Source organism: Triticum dicoccoides, chromosome 1B, assembly GCF_002162155.2.
Source record: "Triticum dicoccoides isolate Atlit2015 ecotype Zavitan chromosome 1B, WEW_v2.0, whole genome shotgun sequence".
Classification (NCBI taxonomy): domain Eukaryota; kingdom Viridiplantae; phylum Streptophyta; class Magnoliopsida; order Poales; family Poaceae; genus Triticum; species Triticum dicoccoides.
Window position 1 is genome coordinate 601,221,522 of NC_041381.1, and position 10,087 is coordinate 601,231,608.

Here is a 10,087-nt window from a genome sequence, read left to right on the forward strand (position 1 = left end):
TATTTTACAAGGTTTACATAAAGGGGGAGAATGCCGGCAGCTGGGATTCTGGGCTGGAAAAGGAGCAAATATTAGAGACCTATTCTGCACAACTCCAAAAGTCCCGAAACTCCACGAAAGTCATTTTTGGATTTAATAAAAAATATTGAGCGGAAGAAATACCAGAGGGGGCCACCCTCTGTCCACAACGGTGGGGGCGCGCCCCTGCCTCATGGGCCCCCTGCCAGCCCTCCAGTGACCATCTTCTGCTATATGAAGGATTTTACCCTGAATTAAATAATAAGCAAGCTTACGGGACAAAACTCCACCGCCACGAGGCGGAACCAATCTAGGGCTTCGGTGGAGCTGTTCTGCCAGGGAAACTTCCTTCCGGGAGGGGGAATTAATCACCAACAATCCTCTCATCGGGAGGGGGTCAATCAACATGAACAACTTCACCAGCACCCTCTCCTCTCAATCCCTAGTTCATCTCTTGTATCCAATCTTTGTACCAAAACCTCAGATTGGTACATGTGGGTTGCTAGTAGTGTTGATTACTCCTTGTAGTTGATGCTAGTTGGTTTATTTGGTGGAAGATCATATGTTCAGATCCTTAATGCATATTAATACACCTCTGATTATGAACATGAATATGCTTTGTGAGTAGTTATGTTTGTTCCTGAGGACATGGGTGAAGTCTATTAGTAGTCATGTGAATTTGGTATTCGTTTGATATTTTGATGAGATGTATGTTGTGTCTCCTCTAGTGGTGTTATGTGAACGTCGACTACATGACACTTCACCATTGTTTGGGCCTAGAGGAAGGCATTGGGAAGTAATAAGTAGATGATGGGTTGCTAGAGTGACAGAAGCTTAAACCCTAGTTTATGTGTTGCTTCATAAGGGGCTGATTTGGATCCATATGTTTCATGCTATGGTTAGGTTTACCTTAATACTTCTTTTGTAGTTGCGGATGCTTCCAATAGGGGTTAATCATAAGTGGGATGCTTGTCCAAGAAAGGGCAGTACCCAAGCACTGGTCCACCCACATATCAAATTATCAAAGTAACGAATGTGAATCATATGAGCATGATGAAAAATAGCTTGATGATAATTCCCATGTGTCCTCGGGAGAGCTTTTCTCTATATAAGAACTTCTCCAGGTTTGTCCTTTGGTACAAAAAGGATTGGGCCACCTTTCTGCACCTTATTTACTTTCATTGCTTGTTACCCGTTACAAATTATCTTATCACAAAACTATCTGTTACCAATAATTTTAGTGCTTGCAGAGAATACCTTACTGAAAACCGCTTGCCATTTCCTTCTACTCCTCGTTGGGTTTAACACTCTTACTTATCGAAAGGACTATGATAGTGTCACGACCGGTTTTCTGGGGAATAAATTTCCAGAAAAGACCGTCGTGCTTATCAGCCCTAGGATTACTATTAGCTGATGAGGCTCCAACTTGATACATAAATTCCAAGCAAAATACAAAATATGTGGTACAAGACCATTCTGGCCTGTGAGTACAACAAATGGTTTCTAGTGGTTGATGGTGGAAGCGGTTTGTGGATCATTAGTGTCTATGGGACTCCAATTCCCACAGGAACAGCTGACCAGGTTAACTCCTATCTTCACGAGGCTGCTATCATCGTTGCTTAGGTTCCGGGGCTGTCATCGCGTCGCTCCTCCCCGTGCAAGAAAATCTGGCCAAGACAATAGCCAGGAACAAGCCAGTGAGTACTTTGAATGTACTCACAAACATCATGAACACAGGTATAATATAACAATGATGTGCCGAAAATATGTTATGCTCATGACGTTAGTCACAAAAAATAAATCTCTGATGCATGCAAGCTCGTTATTTATGAATATGCAATAACATAGTAGTATTAAAATTTATGAAGTAAGTAACAAGCAATGCCACAGTCGGGCGTCTTAGCGACACCACATAAAGGGCTTTAAAAGAAATGCCACAGTCGGGCGTCTGAGTGACACCACATAAAGGGCTTTAAAAGAAATGCCACAGTCGGGCGTCTGAGCGACACCACATAAAGGGCTTTAAAAGAAATGCCACAGTCGGGCGTCTGAGCGACACCACATAAAGGGCTTTAACAGAAATGCCACAGTCGGGCGTCTGAGCGACACCACATAAAGGGCTTTTAAAAGAAATGCCACAGTCGGGCGTCTGAGCGACACCGCATAAAGGGATTTAAAAGAAATGCCACAGTCGGGCGTCTGAGCGACACCACATAAAGGGCTTTAACAGAAACAATCATAGTGAATATCCCGGAGGTAGAACCATCCCAGAGATACTCGATAATAACAATAATATCACGGGTTAGTCAACAATAATAATAATCATAATTTTCACATGTCACAAGTAGTAATTCCATTTCTGGTTTAACAGTCTCACCTCCGAAGACCGACACTTGACCCATCCCAGATTGTAATCCTTAACCATGGACACAGCTATTCGAATAGGTTTAATCTCTGCAGAGGGTGTACTCTTTACCCACGAGTAACGGATTTCTTTAGTCCATCGGGACTAATTCCGTCTACGGTCTTTTTGTTAAAAACACACCTAACTTGCACACACCAGCTTAACTCACCGGTGTCTGGAATCACCCACGACACCTATCAAGCAAAACTCTAAGTGGGGAGGCTACAACCTCGCGTAGCATGGGATCAAATTTATACCGCGCGCTCTAAGGGGTGCCCCCCTCTCGGTCCCAACCGGAAACACCCATGCCCCCGGACCAGGTGGCCTGCCTACCAGCTACAACCGATATCTTCCACCCTGGCCTCTCTGTACGGTGTGTGCTAGAAAGAGGTTGACCACTTACTGAACTGTACTCTACTTGCTGTAGAGACGAGTGGTAGTACGAAACAAGTATGGGGGTTACTGGAACAAGACTCGATCTACGGTCGACTCAGGAGGTTTAAGTATTCCCTGCATGATTAGCATAATGAATATATATCAACCAACAGAGTCACCGCTCATATCACCTTACCATGCCATACCAGACATAACCGTCCCGACGAAGACCGGCGACAAACTCATGCCTACCCAAGGCAGAGGTTTTCCCGGGTTCCTGCCTGTATGAATGCAAGGCACATGAGGGTGATTATCATCACAAGTGTGTTCATTTCCAACAGCATGGAAATCAATAACATGCACCCATGCATATGATCATGTCACATGAAATAACAAGTTTCTTCGAAGTGAGGTGATGTTATAAACGTGTCACCGAACACACAAAAATATTATGCCGGGGTTCAGAATGCTTGCCTTCAGGTCACGGGAAGGCAGGGTGCATTTCAAACTCTTGAAATATTTCTCCTCTCTTCAAAAATCCTATTTTAGCAATATAAATGGATTAACACACAAAATAAAAACAGCACAAAAAGTTGTTCTGAAATTTTTTCAAATAAATCTTAAAATAAACTAGATCAAATTTGAGAGAGATAGGAAAAAGAATCATTTCATTTGGACTCATATTTAAAAAGTTATAGCCAGTCAAAGTTTTGGTCAAATTCTGTTTTTTTAAATAAAAACAGAAAAGAAAACGTTTCGAACGTGGTTACGCTTTCGCACAGAGAAAACGTACTTCAGACTTTACGCCTCCACTTAAACACGTGGACCAGCATGGGGTCACTGACAGTGGGCCCGCCTGGCCCACTGGTCAGGTTTGACCAGTCGCCGCGCCCCTTCTCCCCCCTCTGTCCGAGCGAGGCGAGGCTCCGGTGATGCTCGCCGGCGAATGGCGGCACCTCGCGGCCTCTGGAGGGAGGGGATGGATCCACCAGACTAGGGCGGTCCTCCCGATAGTCGTTGGGTCGGCGGGGACGGAGCGAGCTGCCGGCGGCGAGCTTCGCGGCGGAGGAATGCTTCGGTGGCTTAGTGGTTTTGTGGCGGCGATGGCTCCCGAACAAAATTAAGTAGGGGAAAAGGCTCATGGGAGGATGTGGGGGTTCCTGGTGGAGAGAGTGGAGAGGGGGAGGCTCTGGTGACGCCGGAACGGCCGGGACCGTGGCTGCGGCTGTGGTTGCCGGAGCTGGGGAAGGAGGCCTCCCTGGGTTGATTGGCGGTCATAGAAGCATTATGGGAGCATGCTGAGGCTGCCTTGCAAACGCAACGTGCTCGGATGCCTCCTTTTATAGAGCAACGAGGTCGGTTCAGTGGCGGCCGCGGATGAGCTCGTCGGCGACTGTCTTTCTGTAGCCGCAGGGCGTCGTGGCGGCGACGAGTGCTAGAGGACGATGCTACGGATGAGCTTGAGCTGTTCAAGGGGGCAGGTGGCGAGCCGGGGTGGCTTGGGCGGCGCTGACCGCGGCAGAGGCGCGCTGCGGTCGCCGGTGTGCCGCCAAAAGTTCTGTCGGCGGCGCTGTAGGCTGCCAGGGTGGCTTGGCTGGTTCCTGCGAGCGGATGAGGTCGGGGGGGGTGCGGCTCTGTAGGTGAGCAAGGGCCGGGGCACGACGCGGAGACCCGAGCGCACGCACGTGCAAAATGCGCGTTCTGGGCGCGGCCAGAGCATGCACGCCAAGCGTTCGATGAAATGCCAGAGCATGCTAGGCGGCTAGGGTGGAGCTAGGGATTAGCAGGTCTAGGCTAGTGTCCCCTAGGAGATTGGTGGACATGTTGGTTTGCCCAGAGGTGCATGGTCACAATGCAAAGACAAAATCATGTCAAAACTGGCCATGCACACCAGGTGTTTGACAAAATGCTAATGGCATCTAGGCAACTCTTGGGGTGGCCCAAATCTTCAGATCAAAGTCTCTTTAGAAGCATGAGATGGTGGTAAGGTTAGTTGGCCAAATTTAGAAACTTGTTAGTGCAAAACTTTGAGAAAACCAAATCTGGTCAGCAAGAAAAGTATATGGTTTCATGGACTAAAACTACTCCAATGGGTTCGCTCTCTTGGAATTAGGGGTTTGGTAAGGTGTAGTACAAGCAGGAGAAAGCTCATGGGTAAAGGAGCAAGTTAGAAGATGGTTGCAGTACAAATCATCAAGTTAGACCAGAGTGAAAAAGAGGATGATTCACTCAAATTTTTCAAAGAACATAAATAGGTTTTTGCACAAAGTGGAATAATATGCTCCTACTGACCTCCCCTAAGTTTGGTAGAAGTTTTAAAGAAATATTTAAATAGGTTGTAGTGTAAAATTGCCCACTAGACCAGATTTGAAAACTTGGTGTAGAAGTCAAAATATCCAATGAATGAAATATCTTTTTGCATAAAAGTGATTTAAAAGCATCACATGACATCTCCAAATTTTGGTGGGATTTTTAAATAAATTTATCAAAGTATTGCAGCGCAAATGGAACCCTGAAATTTATGAAAAACCAATTTAGAGAAATAAAGCTCAGGGAAAAATAATTATATAGATAATCCAACTGATAAAAGAATTTTTTTTTCTTAAGAGGGGAAATAAGTCCAATAATGACTGAAAAGTTTTCACTTGGGGTCAAAATTTCCATAATAATAAAGAAAAGAATGGTTCTGAAATCAGAGGAAAACCCAGAAACTAAAAGTTTTAGTTTCCTGGCAAAATTTTAATTAATAAAACAAGGTTAAAACTTTTGGGGTGTCACAACACTACCCCCCTTAAGAAAAAATCTCGTCCTCGAGATTTGCTAAGAGTTGTAAAACAAAAATACTTTTACTTGGTCAAAAGATCATTTTACACAGGCGGTAAAAAGAGGCTACAGTGAGAGGGCAATAAGTGGTGAGTAACTACAGTGTGGTACTGGCGCTGTGTGGAAAATCCATGCTTATGAAAACGAGTGATTTCTATGCTGGACGCCGTGAATTTAGAATAAATTCTAAATTTAACAATACGCTGGCTGTACCCGAGAGCACAGTGCTCTCTCTGGCTGACAGGTGGGACCGGGGCCCATTGTCAGTCTCTCCTTCTCCCTCTGGCTCTCTCTTCTTCCTCTCTCCCGCGCGCTGTCCCGGCTTTCTCCACCGGCGATGTCTAGCGCGTAGGGCATCTAGGCCGTACTGCGGTAGTGCGCGGCGTGCTTGCTGCCTGTGCATTGTGCACTCACCTCGCGGGCCAGTGCGCTGTCGGCACTGCTCGTGGATTCGCCTCCGAACACCGGTGATCAGGCGACGAGCGGCGCTGGTGGACCTCGCCCACCGTACACCGAGCTCGAGCTATAAAATGACCGCGGCGTTCTCCTCTTCTTCCTCACACCTGGCCTCGCTCCTCCTTCTCTCTTCTTCTCCTCTGTTTCTGCTGGCCGGAGCTCGAGACGAGGCTCTAATGGCGGAGGTGGTGCCAGACTGGTACGTGATCCTGTTGTGCGGGGGGCTGGCGGCAGTGCTGGGGCTCTCCGTGCTCCTGTGCGTGATGATCCTTGATGATCGCCGTGATGCTGCCGCTCGGGTGCTGGCTCTCCATGGTGGCGGTAATCACGAGGAGTAGGTGGGGTGTGCCGGGTGTTAACTGTTGTACGGGGTGCTTAGTTACATGCAACACCGTCGCAATTTTTTTTGCAAGCGGTGTATGTGTCCATGCAATTGTGGTTGTGAGGCTGCTGCCGTGGTGCTGCGTGAAATAAAATAATCCATGCCGTGAGAAATTATACGATGCGGCAACTCAAGGAAAGGAAATCTCACTCGAGGATTTTTTTTGCAGTTACACAGGTTATTCACGAAGACAACCACTCACAATAGTAGAAACTACATACTCGACTTGTCGCACAAATTTGAGGTACCATGTATGAGATACGACGCAATAATAAATGCTGAAATAACAAATACAGTAGTGACGTCTAAAATGAAAACGGTAACTAGGTGGGGTCCTGAGAAAATGTCTCTGTCACAGGGATACACTCTTCTCCTATCGGGGAAAGTGGTTGACTAGACGATGAATGTGTCTCTCCTGGTCGGGCCTCAGTGATCTGCCGATGGCGATCTGAGGATTTAAATCTGCGAGACTCTGGAGATAACCCATCATGTGCTGGGTTAAATACTCTTCCAACACATAGGCACGACGGGTGAGGTTTGCGAGTATGGTCACAAAACCTCCAAGGCTGGTTGCTGTGGTCTCGTTGTGCACGACGGGACTAGGTATTGTGGCTCGGTTTGGGGTAGAGGCTATGCTGTGCTGGTTTGGGGCTAGCGTGCCCTTTTTTTATAGTAAAAGGGAACGGAGTCTTCCTTCGCACGCTTGCGAATGAGACACCTTGGGTGCTGGCTACTGGTGCGTGATCGACATGCTAGGTTGATAGGTTTGGCATCGACTACCAAAAGTGTCGGGGTCACTGTGTAGTTATCTTGCACGAGAAGCTTTGGCTGGGGTTTGGTTATGGCTTGGTGGGTTGGTTTGCCTAAGTTTTTCGACCTGGCTAAGATAGGATTAGCCAATGGACAGCCTGGCTCTGATACCAAGTCTGTCACGACCGGTTTTCCGGGGAATAAATTTCTAGAAAAGACCGTCGTGCTCATCAGCCCCAGGATTACTATTAGCTGATGAGGCTCCAACTTGATACAGAAATTCCAAGAAAAATACAAAATATGTGGTACAAGACCATTCTGGCCTGTGAGTACAACAAATGGTTTCTAGTGGTTGATGGCGGAAGCGGTTTGTGGATCATTACTGTCTATGGGACTCCAATTCCCACAGGAACAGCTGACCAGGTTAACTCCTATCTTCACGAGGCTGCTATCATCGTTGCTTAGGTTCCGGGGCTGTCATCGCGTCGCTCCTCCCCGTGCAAGAAAATCTGGCCAAGACAATAGCCAGGGACAAGCCAGTGAGTACTTTGAATGTACTCGCAAACATCATGAACACAGGTATAATATAACAATGATGTGCCGAAAATATGTTATGCTCATGACGTTAGTCACAAAAAATAAATCTTTGATGCATGCAAGCTCGTTATTTATGAATATGCAATAACATAGTAGTATTAAAATTTATGAAGTAAGTAACAAGCAATGCCACAGTCGTGCATCTTAGCGACACCACATAAAGGGCTTTAAAAGAAATGCCACAGTCAGGCGTCTGAGCAACACCACATAAAGGGCTTTAAAAGAAATGCCACAGTCGGGCGTCTGAGCGACACCACATAAAGGGCTTTAAAAGAAATGCCACAGTCGGGCGTCTGAGCGACACCACATAAAGGGCTTTAACAGAAATGCCACAGTCGGGCATCTGAGCGACACCACATAAAGGGCTTTTAAAAGAAATGCCACAGTCGGGCCTCTGAGCGACACCGCATAAAGGGCTTTAAAAGAAATGCCACAGTCGGGCGTCTGAGCGACACCACATAAAGGGCTTTAACAGAAACAATCATAGTGAATATCCCGGATGTAGAACCATCCCAGAGATACTCGATAATAACAATAATATCACTGGTTAGTCAACAATAATAATAATCATAATTTTCACAAGTCACAAGTAGTAATTCCATTTCTGGTTTAACAGTTTCACCTCCGAAGACCGACACTAAGACCGACACTTGACCCATCCCAGACTGTAATCCTTAACCATGGACACGGCTATTCGAATAGGTTTAATCTCTGCAGAGGGTGTACTCTTTACCCACGAGTAACGGATTTCTTTAGTCCATCGGGACTAATTCCGTCTACGGTCTTTTTGTTGAAAACACACCTAACTTGCACACACCAGCTTAACTCACCGGTGTCTGGAATCACCCACGACACCTATCAAGCAAAACTCTAAGTGGGGAGGCTACAACCTCGCGTAGCATGGGATCAAATTTATTCCGCGCGCTCTAAGGGGTGCCCCCCTCTCGGTCCCAACCGGAAACACCCATGCCCCCGGACCAGGTGGCCTGCCTACCAGCTACAACCGGTATCTTCCACCCTGGCCTCTCTGTACGGTGTGTGCTAGAAAGAGGTTGACAACTTACTGAATCGTACTCTACTTGCTGTAGAGACGAGTGGTAGTACGAAACAAGTATGGGGGTTACTGGAACAAGACTCGATCTACGGTCGACTCAGGAGGTTTAAGTATTCCCTGCATGATTAGCATAACGAATATATATCAGCCAACAGAGTCACCGCTCATATCACCTTACCATGCCATACCAGACATAACCGTCCCAACGGAGACCGGCGACAAACTCATGCCTACCCAAGGCAGAGGTTTTCCCGGGTTCCTGCCGATATGCATGCAAGGCACATGAGGGTGATTATCATCACAAGTGTGTTCATTTCCAACAGCATGGAAATCAATAACATGCACCCATGCATATGATCATGTCACATGAAATAACAAGTTTCTCCGAAGTGAGGTGATGTTATAACGTGTCACCGAACACACAAAAACATTATGCCGGGGTTCAGAATGCTTGCCTTCAGGTCACGGGAAGGCAGGGTGCATTTCAAACTCTTGAAATATTTCTCCTCTCTTCAAAAATCCTATTTTAGCAATATAAATGGATTAACACACAAAATAAAAACAGTACAAAAAGTTGTTCTGAAATTTTTTCAAATAAATCTTAAAATAAACTAGATCAAATTTGAGAGAGATAGGAAAAAGAATCATTTCATTTGGACTCATATTTAAAAAGTTATAGCCAGTCAAAATTTTGGTCAAATTCTGTTTTTTTTAAATAAAAACAGAAAAGAAAACGTTTCGAACGTGGTTACGCTTTCGCATAGAGAAAACGTACTTCAGACTTTACGCCTCCACTTAAACACGTGGAACGGCATGGGGTCACTGACAGTGGGCCCGCCTGGCCCACTGGTCAGGTTTGACCAGTCGCCGCGCCCCTTCTCCCTCCTCTGTCCGAGCGAGGCGAGGCTCCGGCGATGCTCGCCGGCGAACGGCGGCACCTCGCGGCCTCTGGAGGGCGGGGATGGATCCACCAGACTAGGGCGGTCCTCCCAGTAGTCGTTGGGTCGGCGGGGACGGAGCGAGCTGCCGGCGGCGAGCTTCGCGGCGGAGGAATGCTTCGGTGGCGAAGTGGTTTTGTGGCGGCGATGGCTCCCGAACAAAATTAAGTAGGGGAAAAGGCTCACGGGAGGATGTGGGGGTTCCTGGTGGAGAGAGTGGAGAGGGGGAGGCTCTGGTGACGCCGGAACGACCGGGACCGTGGCGGTGGCTGTGGTTGCCGGAGCTGGGG